Source organism: Thunnus thynnus, chromosome 10 (genome assembly GCF_963924715.1).
Source record: "Thunnus thynnus chromosome 10, fThuThy2.1, whole genome shotgun sequence".
In the NCBI taxonomy this organism is placed as follows: Eukaryota; Metazoa; Chordata; class Actinopteri; order Scombriformes; family Scombridae; genus Thunnus; species Thunnus thynnus.
In genome coordinates, this window is record NC_089526.1 from 5246624 (window position 1) to 5266904 (window position 20281).

General features: G+C 41.5%; 1 protein-coding gene across 3 annotated transcripts in view; it reads left to right on the forward strand.

Annotated features, from left to right (window-relative positions):
• The window catches only part of sema6cb (semaphorin 6Cb), a 165219-nt gene that overhangs the window by 50555 nt on the left and 94383 nt on the right, over positions 1-20281 (forward strand). The gene's annotated exons all lie outside the window — the stretch shown is intronic.

Genomic DNA, 20281 nt, shown 5'->3' on the forward strand with positions numbered 1-20281 from the left:
TAAATGTTGATAAAACATTCCAACCTTTCAGACTAGCCTGTATTGATGACCCTTTCCTGAAGCAGGTGAGATGATACAAACATTAAACTGAAGTTATTGCATATCTCTCTGCACCCCCCCTTCCCCCTACCTCCTCCCCAAAAAAATGGCGATCTCTCCTCCCTTTTTAGAATCAGACAGAAGGATTCGTGGCAGCAGTGTGTGACCTCAAACCCGTTTGGGTCTGTAATGCATTAAGATGAATGCAGCCGTCCTACTGTCAGATGATGAATTGCGGGCTGCAGTGGAGGCTCTCCGCTATGTAAAAGAGGCGCTTGCAGACATGGCACTTTCATCAATCAGAAGAGGAGTGGGGGGGGGGGGGGTGGAGGGAGGAAGGACTGCTGTAATGTTGTTACACTGCAGAATGAGGAGCCTCTGTTTATATGCAGCAGACAGACCCCCTTTTTTCTCTTTTTAAGCTGTTTGGATAATGCTTCTCTCCATGTGGGATGAGGAACGTGACTTGGGAGAGTGCATCAGTGCAACATTTAGTTGGATAAAGTTCTTATTTTGAGCTTCATTCAGAGTTTCCCCCCACTTCCGCATATCCGCCCTACAATTTTCTTGTTTTGCTCAGACGGCAATATCAAGGTCTCAATTAAAGTGACACCGGGGGATCTCGCATTCACACTTAGTCACAAAAACCGAGAGACCAGAGCTCCCTGACGGTGAGCCAGGGAGCCAGGACAAACCCCGGAGAAGAGTTTGGCTCGGTACGACGCCCTCGGTTTGAGTGACGGTGTGTGTGTTGGAGCAGCGGAGGGGTTCACGGGGCAAATACAGGTGTGCAAGGCCGGTGTCATTCCCAGGTGACAGGTACAGAAAGCAGAACAGGACTAAGAAGTTTTTCCTGTTTTCTTCTCTGGCTGTGGTGTTCCTCTCTCTCTCTCTCTCGCTTGTTGTCAGGAGTAGCTCATTAAGGATCCGTTACAGTTGAATTTTCTCAGCTTATTTGAGTGTTCTTTTATGAAGCGTTTCCTAAATCCTCAGCAGCAAATTGCCACAGAATATTATACCTTTTCTGATAATTCAATTGAGAAACGTTTTCAATTGAACGAAAACGAAATTCAATGAAATATTGTTGTTTTTTTTTTAAACAAATAGAGCCAAGAATCAAACCTGAGCGCTTACTGCGTACTTATCGAAACATGTCAGTATCGAAGGCCTCATCAGATTCTTCTTCAGTCTTTATTATTTGATCAGATGCATCCTGACATATCCTCAGGAAATCAAGAAAGTTTTAAACAGTGTTTTTGTTGCAGGTAAAGTTCTCGTATGGATGCTTGACAATAAAACACCATTAAAAACTGAAGAAAAAAGAAGTTTGGCACATTTTGTTCAATGGAAAAAAAAGGTTGTGTAGGAAAAAAAACATTTAGATATTCCTCAAATCAATGTATCAACACAGAAACTCATGTATCACATTTGCACCTGTAAGGGAAAAACAATACCCAACCCTAATCCTGATGAGTATTATTGTAATACTACTGTGATATAAACTTTCATATACCATGATAGATTATAGTAATATAGTCCACCTCATCTTCAAACACACCTCCCCACCTCCCTCTGTCATATTATACCTTCCTTCCACCTGTATTTTCTGTCTTTTTCTACAAACAGCACCTTCTTTTAGCACCTCAAAGGATCTAATCATTCTCTTTTTCTGTGTGGGTTTCTGATCTCTTCCTCAAAAACCTGCTATATATCTCCACCTCTGTGTTCTCTCCTCTCTCCCTTCCTGTTGCTACCCTCTCATTCTCTCTGCGTGCGGTCGCTGAGTCGTGGCAGTTCTTGCGGCGGGAGGTGTGGTGTAACCCCGGCTGTTTTGGCAGATAAGCCTCAGCCTGCCCACCTGCTTCCCTGCTGCTCATCAGCCAAATAGGACTCGCGCTGTCACCGGTATTCACTCCGCGGCGGAAGGTTGCCACCTCGACGGATCCACCGCTGCTGCCGCCGCCTCACCGCTTCTAATTCTCATCCCTAGGAAGGATGGAGAGCATCCAAATCTCCTAGAAACAAACAGCAAATGTAGAAGTCTCCAAAGAATCAAACCATTGAGTGGTAAAATTGCTCCTTGTCAGTCTGTTTTTGAAATGACAAAATGTTTAATTTATTTTCATTTTACCTTTTTTTTTTTTTTTTCCAAAAAAACAACAGCAAACAAACCAGATTTTGCTGGTATAGTGTCTGGAGGTCAGGGTAATGCTTGTTCTAGTAAAAAATTAATAGAAAATTGACAACTAGAGCTGCAATAACCGGTCTATTGATCAATCAACAGAAAATTAATAAGCTATTTTGATAATTAATGAATCGTTTTAGTTGTTAAGCAACTTTCAATTCTCAAATATGATGCTTTTAATGCTTTTTTAAAGATTTCTGAGTTTCATTCAAACCTTTAAGTGGTATCAAACACACAAGCTTTCTCTTCAGACTCTGTATGGCCTCTAGAAATGAAAGGTGGTAACAAGAGGACCAGTAACAAACCAGTAATTCCCTTAACGTGTGTCACTGAAGCAGCCTATGATTGTTCAGGAAGGGCCAGTTTGACCTGCTTCTTCGGTTTACTTCATTGTCATTATCTGTAGTTCAGATAATTTACAGCTGTGAAATGAGACGGCAGCAGTCAGATTCCAGTCTGGAAGAGACTGTGACCATTTAACGTTGTTTTTGTGAGTACAGGCATCCTCTCAGGGCACTCGTGTGTCTACACAAACCTTTAGCGCTGTGATTCTCTTTAATTGATTTGTTACCGCACTAATGACGGTTATAACATCGAGTTGTCTCTTTGATGATCCAATCACCGCCCCCCTCCCCCCTCCTCCCCCCACCCCCCGGGTTGCCTGCCACACATCTCGACGCGGATGCTGAGCTGTGAACGTATGAAAGCTGGCGTTACAACGTCGGATTTACAGTTGCAGCTTTATTCCCGCGCCTCTAGCCAAAGAAGCGATCGCCTGGTGAAAAAGCGGTAAAGGTCAATGAACAGCGGCTCGGTTATTGTGTGGCAGATTGAAAAGGAAATGATTTTGTGGTGCAGGCACGGGGGAAGGTATGTGTGTTTGCATGACAGAGAGAGAGAAAGAGAGAGAGAGTTGAGGTGCAGCCCTGTGCCCTGTTCTTCCTGTTGAGGGTTTCTCTTGGCAAGCGAGTCTTCCACCTGACCTGTCAGTGTTAGTCAGCCTACAGGGTTGTGAAATGACCCACCGCAGGGCTAACCCGGGGGCGCAACCTCTTTCAGCTGTTCCCTTCGCACTGTTTGCTCCCCGACTATGTTTTATTCTTTTTCCATCTCCGCTTTATATATTCGCTCGCCACACCTCATTCGCTTGCTCTTTTCACTCTCTCACGTAGGCAGAATCTCTTTACTTTCTCTCTTTTCTCTCCAGAGAGTTAATGATTCCTGTTTGGATCCGGTTTGCAAAGGCTTCAATAAGAATCACTTAATGTAGTGAGAGAAGAAGAAGAAGAGATGGACCACTGAAAATGTTCCAGGAATAGGAACAGCCTATCTCAACAGCCCCGTCTTGCTTTTCTGTGGTTTTTGGCCATGTCTGATGCTCTTGCATTATGTACAAAATGAGAATGCCAAGTTTCTTTTTTGTTTCCTCTTTTTTTTTTTTTTTCTTCACTTCAGTCGCCGCAGTAAAAAAAAAATTCCTTCATCCTCACAATACTCAGCTTTACCTGCAAGTTTGAAGCTCAAGTGTTTTTTTTTTTTTTCATTTTGGGGGGAGTTTGATTACAGTGAGCACATCCGCTCCGCTCTGGCCCAACACGCCGGCGTATTGTACTTTCCCTCTGATGGTGAAGAGATGGATTATGGAAAGAGATTGATCATCGCGGCGTGGACATCAGTCAAGCTGACAAATGGCAAGCCCCAAACTTGGAAACCCATTAGCTAGACAGAGGCAGGACTGAAGCAGGGCCAAACCCCACTGATTTCCATGAGTGTCCGTTCCAAAACAAAAGGCCCGTTGCCAGGCCGCGACATGTCGGCAGGTGTTAGCACCACCTCACGTCCTTTTCTGGCCTTCGCCGCCGTACCGGCCGGCGTGTCGACATAAGGCCGAGCCCCAGTCATTAAGGAACAAACCCTACGAAGGAACAAGAAGGGGGTCGAGGTCGTCTTTTCTTTTAACCGTCATGACTCATGCAATTGGCGAAGGGGCTCTGCGGGAGTTAAAAATATGCGCTTTGAATGGCATTATGTTATTATTTACCGCCCAGTGTTTACAGTTTAAGACTGATGTCATAATTAATACTGAAATCTGGACAAAGTAAAGTTTTTTTGGAATAAGGCCTCCTCCTCACATGCTAAATTAAAAACACATGTGAAGCAGTTTTTGCACTCATATCCATCTTCCTACTATCCTTCTCTTACTGGACATCTGCCAGTTTGGAATAATTTAGATTTAGAATCATATTTTCACGGCATGGACCGGCTCAGAACAGGTTTTATTTTCTGAGCTTCTCTCTGACAAAACGAGGTGAGAGGTTAGCTTTTACTGCCTTTTGACTGAGCTCCGCAGAGAAGACATTGTTTGGTAGGCATCAGCAAGTGCAGTGTTTTTCTTTTGTGTCTTTTGTTTTAGCAGCTGCTTTTGCAAAGGAAATATCGTTTTTTTTTTTTTTTCAAACAGAAATAAAGAGTCAGTACGGAGAGGAGGAGGAGGAGGAGGAGGAGGAGGAGGAGGGAGGAGGGAGAAACATTAGCTTCTCTAAATGATGTGCCAGAACTCTACAGCAACAGTTACTGTAAAATAACACTGAATATACCAAGGAGATGTTTACAAGGATGTCTCGGAAATCATGTTTTGATTTTCGCAACTTTGTCTCCAAAATGACATTTTGAGCGAAGATGAATCTGGATTGATGCAGTGTAAATATTGATGGAGAGAGAGAGAGAGAGAGAGTTTACATTTTATTAACAAGGCGGTTGGTTGGAAAAGCATCGGCGCTGATAGTTTGAAGATTAGGTTCACAGCACAACAACACTGCTCTTAAATGCTGGTAGAGGACGAGGGGGTGGGGGAGGGGGGTCTGGGTGCAGAATCGACTGGTGGAGTGAAATTTTTTCTGCTATAGACGGAAGAGAAAATTGGCGTCATTTCAGTGCATGATTATAGCCGGTAAACAAAACAGAAACTGAAGTGTCTGATGTTTTGAAAGTAGTTGCCTCATCGCTGCAGACAGAGCGTGTGTGTGAGTGTGTGTAGATGTGTATTTTTGGAATTTCACACTCTTGTTGATTGACACCCCCAGTGACACACAGGTAGAGGTAGAGAGAGAGAGAGAGAGAGAATGCGACTTTACAGGAAATGTCACGATTCCCATGTAGATATATAGAGCGAGGAATGTCGCCCGACTCTTCCTCGAACTACCCGAGTTTGTTGATGAGCGATAGTGAGGCGCTTTAAACCTTAACAGCGTCATGTGGAATAAAACGTGTTTCCTCTGTGACTCTGTGAAACAAGCTCAAAACACCAAAAAGAAGTGTTAGTAATTATTTATCATGTCTGTCTTCTCTGTTTTTAGAGCACTTAGTCTATAGCTGTGTATGAGCTTATGAGCAATTTAACCTTTGCCGTTACTTGAAGTCGCAGGCTTTTAACTCTCATTATAGATGATTGTGCACAGTGAACACAAGGGAAATGTGATTTTCTACTTTTTTAAATCAGGGACTCAAATTATAACCTTGAACTTTAGACTGTTGTTCTTTCCACAGTGAGATGACTCTTCATGGAAATATACCGACATAAAAATAAACTGGACAGCAGCACTTGTTGCCCAGAAACAGTAAAATACAATTCAATAAAAAAAGAAAATAATTATACAAATGAACAAAGAAGCACAATCAGGTAAATATTCAGTAGTTGCTTAAAACTATTCATTATTGTTTTGCAACAGTTAGTCAATTAGTTGATTAATCAGTCACTATTCTGATAATCTAATAATCGTTTCAGTCATTTTCTAAGCAGAAAGTAGTTCCAGCATCTCCTCTGTGATGTTTTTCTCTGTTTTTAAATGATTATAAATGGAATATCTTTGGCTTTTGGATTATTGGTCGGACAAAATAAAGCGTTTGATGATGGAAAAATGTGATGGACATTTTTCACTGTTTTCTGAATTCGTATACACAAGAAAATAATCGGCAGATAAATCAATAATGAAAATAATAATTAGTTGCAGCCTTAAAAATAATAAAAAGTAAATAAATGTAACCATGTCACCATCAATAACAGGGCAAATTAAAATATATATTGATAGTTGCCACCTTGATCTCTCAGACATAAAGTTTTTGGACGTATTAATGTAAATATCTTTTCTTGGAAGTTAGTTCTGTTAACAAAAAAGAGATTTTTCAACAACAACCTCAGTTTCAAACAGTTACTACACTGAGGTCATTAGCAAGAATGTAATATACACACCACTGGCTGAGTCTGAAACTTATATTTTTCTGGGAGTAGATTTGTTAAACTTTTAAGTTTTCCATTTGACCCTTATTTAACCAGGACGGTCTTTTGACATTGAAATATCCTTTCTGTGATGGAGTCCTGGCTAAAAAGTGGCAGCACATTTGTTACACAAATGAACACAGACTCTGTGCGCTAATGGACGAGAAGTGAAGAAAAGGAAGAAGGAGGGGGGGGATAAATTTAAGAGGTAAAACCTAAAGAGGAATTGAACTATATATCAAAAGGATGGGGAAAATGTAAAAGTCATATACTGTACTATACTAACAGCACACTGATTCCACGAAGAGTAAAGTGACTTTTAATGGGTCCACTTGCCCATTTCTGTCCTTTAAAAGCCTTTTAAGATGACTAGTGTCTGTAATTTCAGGCTGTTTTTGTAGTTAATAACAAGCTGGTGGAGTTGTACACTTAAGGACTCATTTTTAGAATAACCTTTTCTAGCATTAAATGGCTTTAGTGAACTAGTGCTACCACTGTTTGGTGCTTTTGAACTCAAAGGACATCACCAGCCCCTTGGATTCAGATATAGTGTGACCCTTGACCTCAACTTTTTAATAACTTAGAAATATGCTTTTATTGTCTTGGTGTAAGCAGTTAAATCTCCCCAACTCAAACCCAACAAAAACAACAAACTACTTGTGGCTGGATTGTCCATCTGTGGTTGACTATTGGAGGGATTTGAAGACAATATGAAATTTCATCTACCATCTAGATGCCGTGTTTACTGAAGAGCTTTGCACACCAGGAAACTGGAAAACGGGAGCTTAAGAGTGTGGCTGTCGAAAAAGAAAAAAAAAAAAAAAAAAAAAGGGGGACGGCGTTGACAAGGCAACAGGAGCTCATTATCTCGTTGTCTATGCTGGTCCACGGTGCTCCATTGATGGGTGCCAGAGGAGAGTTTGGAGCAGACAGATGGGGTTGCACCCTACGTTTCACACAAAAGACGATTGAGAAGGAATAACACGTCCACGGAAATGACATGTCGGCGCTGTAATCCTGGATTACCTGTCTGCCTTCGCTCTCCTTCGCCGTGTGTCTGCGTGTCGCACGTTCCACATCAGACAAGATAACAAACAGCGACTCAGCCTCAACCGCTGCGAGACTGTGTTTGATCTGTATTGTCAAGATACAAAATATGTGCAGCGGGAGCCCAGATATCTCACCCTCCCTCCGCTCATCCTCTCCTGTCCAGTTTTCTTTAGAGGGAGCCTGAAATAGCTGGGACAGGCTAGACTGAGGCAACTTTGGTAGACGGAAAGAACGTGTTGCTCCAGTTATGGCCCATATCATATTACTAATCATATCTGATTTTTGTTTACGTTCTAATCTTATCTACCGCACTCAAAGATGCAACCCTGATGTGCTGCAGTTATCTTCTTCTAGTCACGTAAAGGAGATATGCGTAAAAGATGCCACAACTGTTCGGTTTCACATTTCAGCGTTTACAGCATTTAACAAAAGTTCTTCTGCACACCTGTATGAAAGTATTTGGGAGCAGGTGTATCTGTAAACCACTCAAGATGAAGAAAAAGGATGAGAGAAGGTCCTGCAAACACTAGAATATTTTATTGAGCAAGCAGATCATCGCTATTTATGTAGACAGTCATTTAACATAGCTTGTTCAGACAGGTATTTACATATTCTGCATACATAGGAATTTGGTCAACTGTCCCAGATAAACACGGCTAATGTGGATCTGTTGAAAAAGCCAGACTTTTATCTGCAGACCAGTTGTGTGTGCAGGAGTTTACTTCTGATTTCACCTCTTTTCATGCACCGTGCCAGTCTAGAGAACCCCTGAATAGGAGTTAAACTTTGTTTATTGAAATAGGTTGTCTCATTGAGGTCAACATCACTTTCAAGAGAGACCTGAAGACAAAGAGAAACAGAACCAGGACTTGATGACCTCAGTTTAACAAATGTTAAGTGAAGTACACCTGAGGAAGCTCTTTATTGTATCGCAGTGTCCTTTTCTATATTGTTTATATCAACTTTATTAAATTCCATCTTGGGCAGTCAATAAGTACAGTATGTCGTTTGTAGGTTGCTTACCCCAAAATCCAATTTGGTTCCATTTATTAATGCGGTCCATGTGGTGCTATTTGAATTGAAAACTGTCATCTGTGTAGCTTTTTGCAGTTACTGATCAGAAAACATCAGTTTCAAGTAAATTATGGAGAGAAAACTTGAACATATTTCAGTCTCAGCGTGTGCACATGGTCAGAGAGATCTACATCAGCAGCTCTGTGGGTGAGGACGGTCCTCAGAGATTGGCTTGGACTGCTGCCACTGGTCAGATTACAGCCACAGGAGTTTGGAGAAGAAAAACCTCCAACGAACAGGCCCTGATTCTCACTCTTGTTCAATCCCTATCCTTAACATTTTATTTATAGAGTAACAACTACAGTGCTTTTGTGAGTTGTTAACATTTGTGTCTCTCAGCGGTGAGGTTTTCTTCAGTGTTTCCTTTAGGTTTTTTTTTTTTTTTTCCAGCAGCGGAGGGGAAAAGGGTTTCGTTGTACCTGGGTGGTTCGTGCGTGCCGCCGGCGTAGTACGCTAATCTAATCTGTATATCTTGAATAGATTATGTGGTTTGTAGGCAGAGCCAGACTTCAGTGTTTACAGTGTGAATTGCTATTAACAACAAGTCTCCAATTTGAATGTGTATATTTGCTGTCAAATAATTTGTTGGATACCAAATAATACAATTGTGGAATAGAGATAATATTTTCCCAAGAGTGCATATTGTAGGTTTCCCCATTCCATAGTTGGGCTGTCCAGTTTGTTCAGGATGGAGGCTAATTACAGGCTATTATTTAATTATTATTAATTTTTTGCCGCCATCCTGTAGACAAAGTGTGATAGAACTCATGTGTTGTACAACGTCTTCCATGGACTTAGATATCATCAAGACAACGCAGTTAAAGACAATGAACAATAAATATATTATTAGTATAATATCATATACAGTATTATAAGCAGGGTAAACAAAACCATGTAGCTTGTAGCTTATATAAACATCGTTAGCAAGCATTTTACAGTTTATTGCAGTAATGTTACCAATCGCTAATGTTCGCTAATGCTAGCTGGAACATTATTTTATGATATATAATATACATAATAATTAGTTGGCCATAAACATCAATAGAGAATACATTACAAATGTTAATACAAACTGTAAAATCTATCTAACTTAACGTTAGCTAGTTAAATTGACCTTTTTTCTTGTTTTCGGGTAACGTCATCCTATCCTCAGCCTTGTTTGTCTCACTGACTGAGGAGAAAAATGCTGTACTAGCACTGTTGTTTATTTGGTTGTCATGACTTCGCGAGTGATTGACATCCTGTCACCGTTCCAGTCACTCAACCTCAAAGCGGAAAGAGAGAGCAGACGGCCGATCGCTGTGAGTTGCAGTGAAGCAGACGGCGCCGCAGAGTCGTGTAATTGCGACTGCAGGACATTATGCAAAACGTATATAACGTAAAACACTGCAGGATGTGTTCTGCTGCAGGTGTTTACTGAGGGGTATGTTTTGTGTTTGCGAGAACTGAGTGGGAGAAAAGGGATTTACTGTTTTTCCTGTTCATCATTTGCATGATTTCGGTTGGAAGCACAGCGGCAGCCTGCAGAATTTTGTAGTCGCATTTACTTGGCACACACACAGCTGGATAGCTCCGAGAGCAGGCAGAGATTTGATATCTCGGATTCCTTCAAGAAGGCTTGTTTGTCACTCGTATATATATCATATGTGCATGTCAAATCTTTTGACATGCACAAAAAACCCTTGCAGAAGTTGATGAGCAGCGCTCTTCAGGCTGAGTAGAATAATAGTACACTGACAGTAACACTGAAAACCATTCAGTCAATCTAATGGGAGCAAAACATGTAAAGATTGACCTTGTAATTTCAAAGACCCAACAGAGAAAATGAAAGATGACATTTAGCCGTAACATATCTGAAGTCTTTCTGATTCGTCATATAAAGCTCAGCTGCATTCAGATTAAAGCATTTTTTTTTCTTGATAATCTAATTTCCAAAGCGTATAGCAGTTTTTTTTTGTTTGTTTGAGTGTTGTAATCCTGTAGAAGCTGAACATAAAGGTTCTTAGTTTTTAACAAATGACCAGAGCCATGCTACAGAAACAACATCACAGGCAGTACTGAAAGCAAGAAATTAATTCAGTCCAAGTCCAATGTAAGCAGGCTTCAAGGCTTCAAAGACGGGACAAAAAAAACACACACACAGGGCTGTACTACGGGTTTTATTTTATTTGTGGTGTTATTCCAAATATATGATTTTTTTCTGTTAACCATAATCATCTATATGGCGTTAGCTGAATCTACACACAAACATCAAATTCCCCTTTTTTTTTATTTATTTATTTATTTATTTTTAACAGTAGGCCATTTGGTCTTTCACTGCCTTGCTCAAGAGCCCCTCCACAGTAGTTTTTGAGACTTGAGGGAATAATAATAAAGAAAAAACATTACAGCAAACACATGTTCTTCAGGCACTCACAGCCTCCTGTCCTAACTCGATCATGATTCAGACAGTTTGCTTTCCACCAGGGATGTGCAGAGGACCCAGTATTTGTATTTGTATCTGTATTTGTTGAGGCAGCAAAATTATTTGTATTCGGATAAAAGTGGAAAGAGGCTTAAAAATCCTGTTTTTGTTTTTATTACGCTTGTAATTTTAGAAAATTAAAGATGAAAATTAAATTGATGTCCTAATTAAGAAATGTGCGTCATGTAGCGGGTGGATGTGACTCCCCTCATTGAGACCTGCTGATAGACGTCACAGCGGAGCAGAGGAGAGACACTGAGATAGCGACTATAACTGACCTGCCCGCTGGTATTTGACATGTTGTGTATTTTTTCTCCCCAAAAACAAATAATTCTAAAAATATTTGTATGAAACAAATATTCATAAAAAAAACCCCCACTATTTGTGCTTTGCCGAATAAGGTATTTGTATTTGGGCACATCCCTACTTTCCACAGAAGGAAGCAAGTCAAAGGGACATGAACCCGGATTGAGGACATAATCCGTTACTATGTTCTCAGCTTATTAAAAGCATCTCTGGAGGTTGTGACTCAAATGTGGAGGAATCTCAAAATGTTGATTTTTAGCTTGCAAAGCTTCTTGCAACACAAGGGCATGGGAATAGTTCATATGAACGTGCAGATTATTGTATCCAAAATGGATTATATTGAAGTGTGGGTGCAACAAACTGACCCTGACATTTTTGTTTTCTGAATCACGGTTGTCAAACAAAGTTAAAAATGCTGATATTTGTCTTGATAACTGTTTTTCGATGTGATCGGCCAACTAAAGGAGGAGGTGTCGCCTTTTTTTGTAAAGAGTTGTTTATCTGTCCCTGTCGTTTCCTCTGTGTCTAAAACAAAATAGTTTGAACTCTGGTCTGCAAGTGTTTGTCTGAGGGGGGAAAAATAATCCTGGAAAGGTACAAGTTATTGGGTCTTATCGTTCAGCCTCTGCACCTGCGGGTGTGATAGATGTTTTATTTGATTTGATACCCAGCTATGAAAATTCAGGAGTTCTTATCCCGGGTGATAGGAACATTAACTGCTTATCTAACGCTTCTGATCATCTAAAAAAATCTATGCAATGAATTCAATCTCACACAGCCTATTTGTTCCCCTGCTGGGCCAGATCCCAAAAAATGCAGGAAAGGCCACACTTCTAGATATTATCTTTAACCAACAGACCTCAACCAATTATAAATCTAGTGGTGTTTTTCCTCCCCGACCTCAGTGACGACTGTCCACCGGCATGCATCCGTGACACGAAATTACAAAGACCCAAACCTTGTATCACTGTCGAAAGGAATTATAAACACTTCTGAGCAAGCTTTTTTTCGTTTTGATTTGTACTACAGTGGGTTTATCAATTTGACAATTCCTCATCCAAACTAGATTATTTTATGAAAACATCTAATTCCATTGCAGACAGGTATGTAAATTTTATGAAATTCAGAGTCAAAAACAGGAAAATGTTGAAACGTTGCATGAAAGAAAAGTACAAACAACTAAATCATCCTCTGATTGGCAATAACAACACTGTTATTCAAAATGCTGTATCATCATTTTATTTCTCTATGCACTATCTGATAATAAAGGGAATTTACATTTTATATTTACTGTAATCAGGGCGTCTCGCTCTCTATGGCGCTCCCTGTTTAAATGAAGGTTATGATAATAGAGTAAAGGTTTATTAAAAGATTTTCACTTCACAGGGTGCTAATCAGGCCGGAGATCTTCTTCAAAAGCCACCATAAGGTTCGTGTGAAACCGATGGAGCGCTAAAGTCTCGATTTGAACAAATTGAAGGACCGAACGTTTCATCTCCGACGCCACGTCTCGCCTCGACGCTATTCCTTTGTCACCTCACATGACGTTCGGTTTTGACATTTTCCAATTTAGCTGTCAAAGTTACTGGAAGGACAAATAAAAAAAAAAACAAAAACAACTCATCAACAAAGCAGCACACACACACACTCCATTGTAAACGCTATTTGGCCAATAACATCTGAGAGATTTACTAAGGCGAATCAGATATGAATAGATATTCATACATCCAAATCGGTGCGTCACTCACAGCGGGAGGGAGACAATTGCTGTAATTGTGAAGAAGGGTGACAAGATGTAGAAACAATGACGACGTCTGTGTGTCTCACTCACACGCACACACACACACACACTCATTCTGTATAGAAAAAGCTCACAGAAATGAATTTCTGCCGGCAGAGGAAAGTATTTGTATCGTTGTGTTTGCATAAATATATGAGTTGAGGTTTTTATAGCAGGGTGACTGTAGGGGGGGGGTGTGCTGTTTAATAAAGACACAGGTTGGCAGATTGGGAGTGTCAGTGCATGTGGCATACAGCCTCTTCAGGTGATTTATGAGTGCCCTGCTAAGCTATTACATTAAGGGCCCCAGTCCTATTCAGTGAGAGTGATAAGAACAGCCCACCTCTATTGAAACACTGCAGGTACAAGCGTTTTGTTTTAGTGGAATATCACTGCTTTTTGATAAAGGAATTAAGTATGAGGATAATCTAATCATGTTGTTTGTGCTGCAGCTGTAGCTCATCTATTAAGTTAGCGTTTGTGCTTTTTGTCCTTCAGAGTTTGCAGAGCATGTTCAAGGGGAAAGATGGCTCCGCATTGTTTTCATCTTTCATTGAATTTCAAACCGTAAACCCCTCTTTTATTGTATAAACATCACTGTATTATGCATCGGTTATACTTGCATGAAGCAGCCAAAAAAGAAAAAGTTTTTAACCTCTTGAGGACAGCTTCCATTTATTCTGGAACAATTCTCTCCAGAACAATTTGGAACCACCGCTGCAGAAAAGGGGAAAAAAAAAAAAAAAGGTGCAAGTCTGCATTTTTCTTCTTCTCGCTCTGTGTGACTTTGGACCCGGTCTCGCGTTTGCTGAGGAGGAACGGCGAGAGGCCGACACAGCGAGGCCAGAGTTCACACCGCGGAGCGCCGCAGCCGAAAAGGCCAGTTGTCAACCGCCGGCGGAGGGAAAAACAACGGGGCATCAGACAGAGCGGTTTGGAAAAAGGACGAGTCAGGGTCGCTTTCAATTAGCACAGCATGTCGTCACTGCAGTGAGCCACAGGGGCTGAGAGGAGGAGCTGAGGAGTTGGGGGGTGGGGAGGGGGCAGCCGTGAGCTTGGAGAAGGAGAAAGAAAGAAAGACTGAAGACAGAACTGAAGGCAGAAAGACAAATGCATGTTTGTTTTACACAATTGATGAGTAAGATCTTGCATCGTGCAAATTGAGACAAAAATTGTGATAATATATGTATTTTTCTTGCTTGGAAGCTGCTTGTGTGACATGTGGAAATCAAATATTTCGGCCTGTTGCCAAATCTGAAGTATTGACCCACTGAAAGCTGAGGTGGATGTCTGTATTCGAGCTGGTTAGTCACACCCGCCGTCTCTCAAAGACTTTATTTTTTTTCCAGATTTTCAGGATTTTGGACCAATTCTCTGAAGTTCGATGCTATTTCACTTTCTTCCCAGCCTTTTTGTGTTTTCCTAAAGGCATCTAAAGGTCAACAGCAACTCTTGACAGTTTCTGAATACCCGATGAGTGTGTTTGCTATATTGTCCTTCGGGATGATGTGCGAACATATTCCAGTAATGGCAGCGCAACAAAGCTCCATCTTTAGACTTTTGTTGCTATAGCAGTGGAGTCTGGCAGAGATGAACTCAGAAGTGCCTCCCAGCAGGATGGCAGAGTGGAATAATTAATGAGTCTAATACATAGACTGTAAGAAGTAATGGATGTAGCCACTGTGATGTCACCTGTTGGTTTGTGGACTCTCGTTTTGACCGTCGCCATCTTGGATTTTTGGAGCCAGAAAGATCATATTTGGATGAGAGAGTGGAGCCGACCCCGACGCTAGCTGCTAGCTTGGTTTGCACTGTGCATTTACAGTCTGCGGTTAACTTGGATAATGCTAATGCTAATTTTAGCTCGCGAAAAACAGGCTTAAAACTTTTAAAACAAAATAATGGGGAAAAAACTGAACATCTGACTCCTTAGAAGGTCTTTTAGTACAACCAAAGGCTGAACAAGATGTTACAATTAACTGTCATGAACTGAAAACACACTGAAAGAGTGACAGCTACGACTACGCCTTTGGTAGTACCATGGTTACATTTGCCTGTGATGGCACCCACTGTCACTCAAAGTGGCCACGCTCTTAATAACGCATAACTTTTAAGCCTTAATAAAATTTAAATGGGTGAAATTCACCCCCAGACAGATGTCATGAACCAAAAATTAGCTACAGAGACCAAAACCATTTTTTTGTACCAGGCTGTAAACATGTTTATTTCTGCTGTATAGTTGGGCATTTTATCATGGGTGGTCTGTGGGGATTAACTTGCTTTGGAGCCTCATGTGACCATTGGAGGAACCTCAGTTTTTGGCACTTCCTCGTTGGTTTCATTTTTCAGCCTCGGGGGTTGCTGCTTGGTCTGATGTTCTGTGTCATCCTGACAACCCCTCAAGTGCGCCTTTGTGACAAGAAAACATAAAGACCCGTCTCATTCTACTGATGAAGACCAGTCTACTTATGATTCATGACATGAGATAAGAGTACATCATCAACTGTCCGGTTCACAGATGACATAACTGTGTCAGAACTGTGAGATGGACGACGGACTGCATTGCGGCATACAGTAATAGGTTTTCCTCGCAGTGCAGCCAATCGCATGTTCTCTACATGCTTCATGGAATTTTTTTTTTTTAACCCAGAAGTCAAAAAAAACCAGCACAGTTTATTGCACTAAATATATTAATGCATGCTGGGATTCTTCTCCTCCAAGGTTGGCAGGAGCCAGCAGAGGAGGATACAACTCTCCATGGTCTGCTGGTGCAGAGGCAGGCTGAGACAAATAATGCAGCTCCCTATTTGGAAGGCATTATCCCCTCAGAAGTGTGAGGCTATTTATGTTGAGTGTGGGCGTGTGTAATGAGTGTGGCCATACCAATGTGCCAATTAGTCTCCTACTCAGAAACTCATATGCATGCCTGCCTCGCCACTTGTTGGGAATTAAGATGTGATTTTGACAGAAATAAATATAGCAGCGATGTCGTTACTGAGCTCGAATGATTCTGATTTTTGAAACCTGATTCTGATATTCATGGAAAAACATGTGCTTAGTGTTTTCTAATCATTTTGGTATCTGGATTTAATTTCTCTAAAAAATTTTTTGACGACAAGACACTTGAATTGTCCATTGAAAAGAAAGATAATTGAAGTGCTTCTCACAGAGAAATGTATTCATAAGTTTACTCCTGATCCATTTTTTGCAATTAATATGTCCTCAAACAAAAATGCATCACATTCATCATGTTGGAGGTTTTACAATGACACTAAGTGGCCAGTAATTGACTCTTAATCAAAATCTAAAATATGGCCAAACCAATTTCTAAATTAGAACAATAATTAGTGTCTTAAACATTTTGACTTTAACACATGATGTGAATTTGATTCAGCAGCTCTACCTTTTTACAAGTTCTTCTCCCCCCCCCTCTCCTCCCCTAGACTCAAATATATGTGAGTGTGTGTGCGTGGCACGGCTTTGATGTGTGTTTTATTAGTTTTATCTCCAAAGGACAGCAGGGAGATTAAGTGGAACTCCATCTCCACAAACCTCTGCACCCTTTAGCAAATGACTGTGTTCAGCAACACTATCATTACACACATTACACGAAAAAACTGGAGAGTAGTGGGCCTTATCATGTCATGTTTCCCAGATAGTGATAGCTAACAAGACACAAATGTGGGAATGGGAGGAGGGGAGGGGGGGGGGGGGGGGATTGTCTCAAATGAGAACAGAGAATAACACCGGTGTCGTCTTCAGTTAGCGGCGTGGTCAGTGTGCAGCTGAGTTGTTTTCTTTTAGCTTACGCAGATGCATTGTAGAGGAAAGCCTGCAGAGAATTGAGCAATTTATTAGACATTTTTTAAAGTAATAGGTAGTCGGTTAGACTTTGATTGAATTCTTGTTTATTACACAGACTCAGGCTATCCTGCCCTGAATTGTACACTCATCTCAGAGGAGAAACATGCATTCCTAATCTGAAAAGTCCTTTTTTTTTTTTTTTTTTTAAACAACCTCAGTGAATATAGTGGCTCTACCCTCGTACTTGTCAGGCCCCTCCAGTCTATTTCATTCTCCTCCTTCTCTAAAAGACGGCAATTAATCTAATTAGTAATCAATCAGCCGTTGGGCCTCCTGCCTCCTCTGTGCTAATGGAGGATATGGCAGGCCTGGACCTTACATTATTAATACCTCCATTCCTGGAGCCCTGGGCCCCCCTGACGCCCGCAGCCAGGGGCCATTGATCACTACCACAACCCAGTGAGCACTGCGAGGCCTAGTGAGAAATATAAAATAGTGGGAATGGAGATGGGGAATATACTGTGTCAGTCTGTGTGGGATGAATCTGTTTAGGGGGCTTTAGGGTAATTTGGGGGAAGGAATATGCCAAACTAGCTCAGGGGAGGTTGAGTGTGAGCGTGCAAGAATCCTAAAAGAGAGACGTCGACTCGGTGGTGCATTTGGGTCTGCAGGGAAGTCCGCGGTGCACGTTTTGGAGGAGATGAGGGATTGTACCAGTGGTGTTAATGGGAATGTTGTGCTCCGAAAAAGCTCATTTGGTTAATGGGGCTCACCTCCAAACTATTATGGCAGGATAGGGGGGAGGATCCCTGCGGGACTATTTCTAGAAAATGAGATTAAAAATTATAGGACGCCACTAACGGTGGGGCACAACGATGGCAGCGTAGCAATGAAACAATCACGGCAACATTACACTTCATCTCCCATGCGTTATATGAGCACCCGGTCTAATAGCCCTAGCAGCTGAATTTAAGAGCTTGATAACATTCACACCAGCTGATCTCATTGGCTAAAATCGATATTGCAACCTAGTCTGTGCAGGCAAGGGGAGAAAAAATAAAGACAACAGAACAAAACAACACAAACTGTCTGTCTGTCTGTCAGTCAGATGTGGAAGGCAGCAACAGCTACCAGCGAGCAGACAGTCATGCTGTGTGTGTGCTCTGTAACTCAATCTTCTGACCCTAATTTATCTAACCTCTGTGCCAACGGCTGTTAATCATGTTGTTATCCAGCTTACATGTTGTTTTTGAGGACATGCTGTCAAAACTTTTGGTGATTAAGGCTCAGCAATAATTCAATATTATTGCGTATTAGCTTTCAGAGGAATCTAATTGTGATAATATGATCATATCGTAGCATTTAAAAATTCAGAATTTATTGTATAGACACATTTAAGGAAAAACCTGAAGAACTTAATGAAGAAATTCAACAATGGCGTATGTTTCCATGTCAGTCATGGTCATCAAAGTTATATGATAGGCTACATTATGCTACAGCCTTCACATTCACCATATCTCAACTCAGTGAGGCGACCACCAACATCAAAACACCAAATGAAGGAATATCTTGTAGAGAAATGATGTTCAACCTTTCTACAGATGTGGAGAACATATGCTAAGGCTATATGCTAATATGCTAAGAATGCTAAAACTGATCTAGATGACTCATGATGACTCACTAAGAAACTCTATGTTGGTTTTTACTTGTTGTATTGAGGGAAAAAACAAACAGTTGTTGTAACCTTGTAACATTCATTCAACCAAATCGCCCAGCCCTGTTGGCTATGATGATTTTTGACAAGCCCACAATGTGACCAGAGAGTCCGGTATGTGTGTGTGTGTGTGTGTGTGTGTGTGTGTGTGTGTGTGTGTGAGAGAGAAGGTGGAAATGAGCGGTCAGAGGTTGTGTGTAAATGGAGCCTAGTGGTCTTTAAAAAAAAAACATTCTCAGAGGTGACATCACTCTCTTTTTACTCCACCAGGCCATTTCCCATAACTAAGACCCGGTGTCAATTTACACAACAACCATAACCTTTTTCCACAAACCGGCCACGCATTCCGACTTTAACGCCGCTCCCTGTCTTTACACCACACACACACACACACACACAGGTTAAGTCACCATATGCCACCGTGCCAGGGCTCTCACACTCACACTGCTCTGCTTAATTTGCACAAAGCCGGGGTTGTTAAGTGTTTTACAGACCTTTCCGCGGCTTCGTGAAGCCACGACGGGGAGTCAGCGGCGGTGTCGAGCTCACAGGCAGCTGCCCCCCCCCTCCATTCAGGAGGGATCGGGGGGGAAAGCGACGCGGCTCATCTGCTGCGGCTGTGCGAGTGAGTCAGTGAACTGGATCCATGGCTGAGGATGTGAGGCATCACTCTGTGGCCACAACCTCCCTCCTCCTCCCCCCTCCTCTTCTCATTAGATTGCCATTGCAGGAGTATGTGTGTAGGTGGAAAAAAGTCTGTATCCATTTAATGGGATGTAATCTTAGTGGACCAGTCACCATTAGTCAGCACTGGTCATCAGGGGCAATCTGTGCATTTCTGGGGGGGGGGGGGGGGGGGTTACTGAACTCTCAAGAATAGATTTACAGGAAGTTCATCAGTCATGAATTCTCTTCAGTGTGATTGTGGGTTGTTTTTTTTTTCTACGGGGAGGCCGGGGGTAAAGGATGACAGTACAGTCAGTGAGGGGAGCTAACGACAGAGCGGAGCTGGTTTAAACCCCAGCTGTGCCGCATGAATGAGTCTCTTGAGAGCGGAGACAAGCTTCAGGCGAACCAAGAAAGTTTTTAAGTCCTGAAAAGTCCAAAAATATATTGTGTGAGAAAAAAAAACCTGATGAATGATAAGCTCCTGAGAAGCCTTTGAGGAAAACTGTTGACATGGGTGAAGCGGGGGGGAACCGAGGTAGCTTTAAAAGAAGTTGTTGGTTAAGATGTGTCAGAAACTTAAGTGAGCAGCTTTCTAGCTCACTTTTCTTGCTCTTTTTTTTTTTTTTCAAGGAATCTGCATTGTTTTTGCTTCATAACAGGTACATCAGTTCTGCTATTCTGCACAATATTTCTTCCATATTGTCGGTTATGAAAACAAGTTTAGGGTGAAAAGCCCACACTTTTATCATCAGCGTGGGTTTGTTAAACCACATGGTGGTTCGGTCGGCAGTAAAATAGCCGACACCTGGTGTATTTTTACAGAAAGATTGTGGGTGGAGGTTTGGACACGAGAGCTGAATAATCATAAACTCATTGCTCGTCTATATTTGCAGAGGGACTTTAACACACACTTTGATATC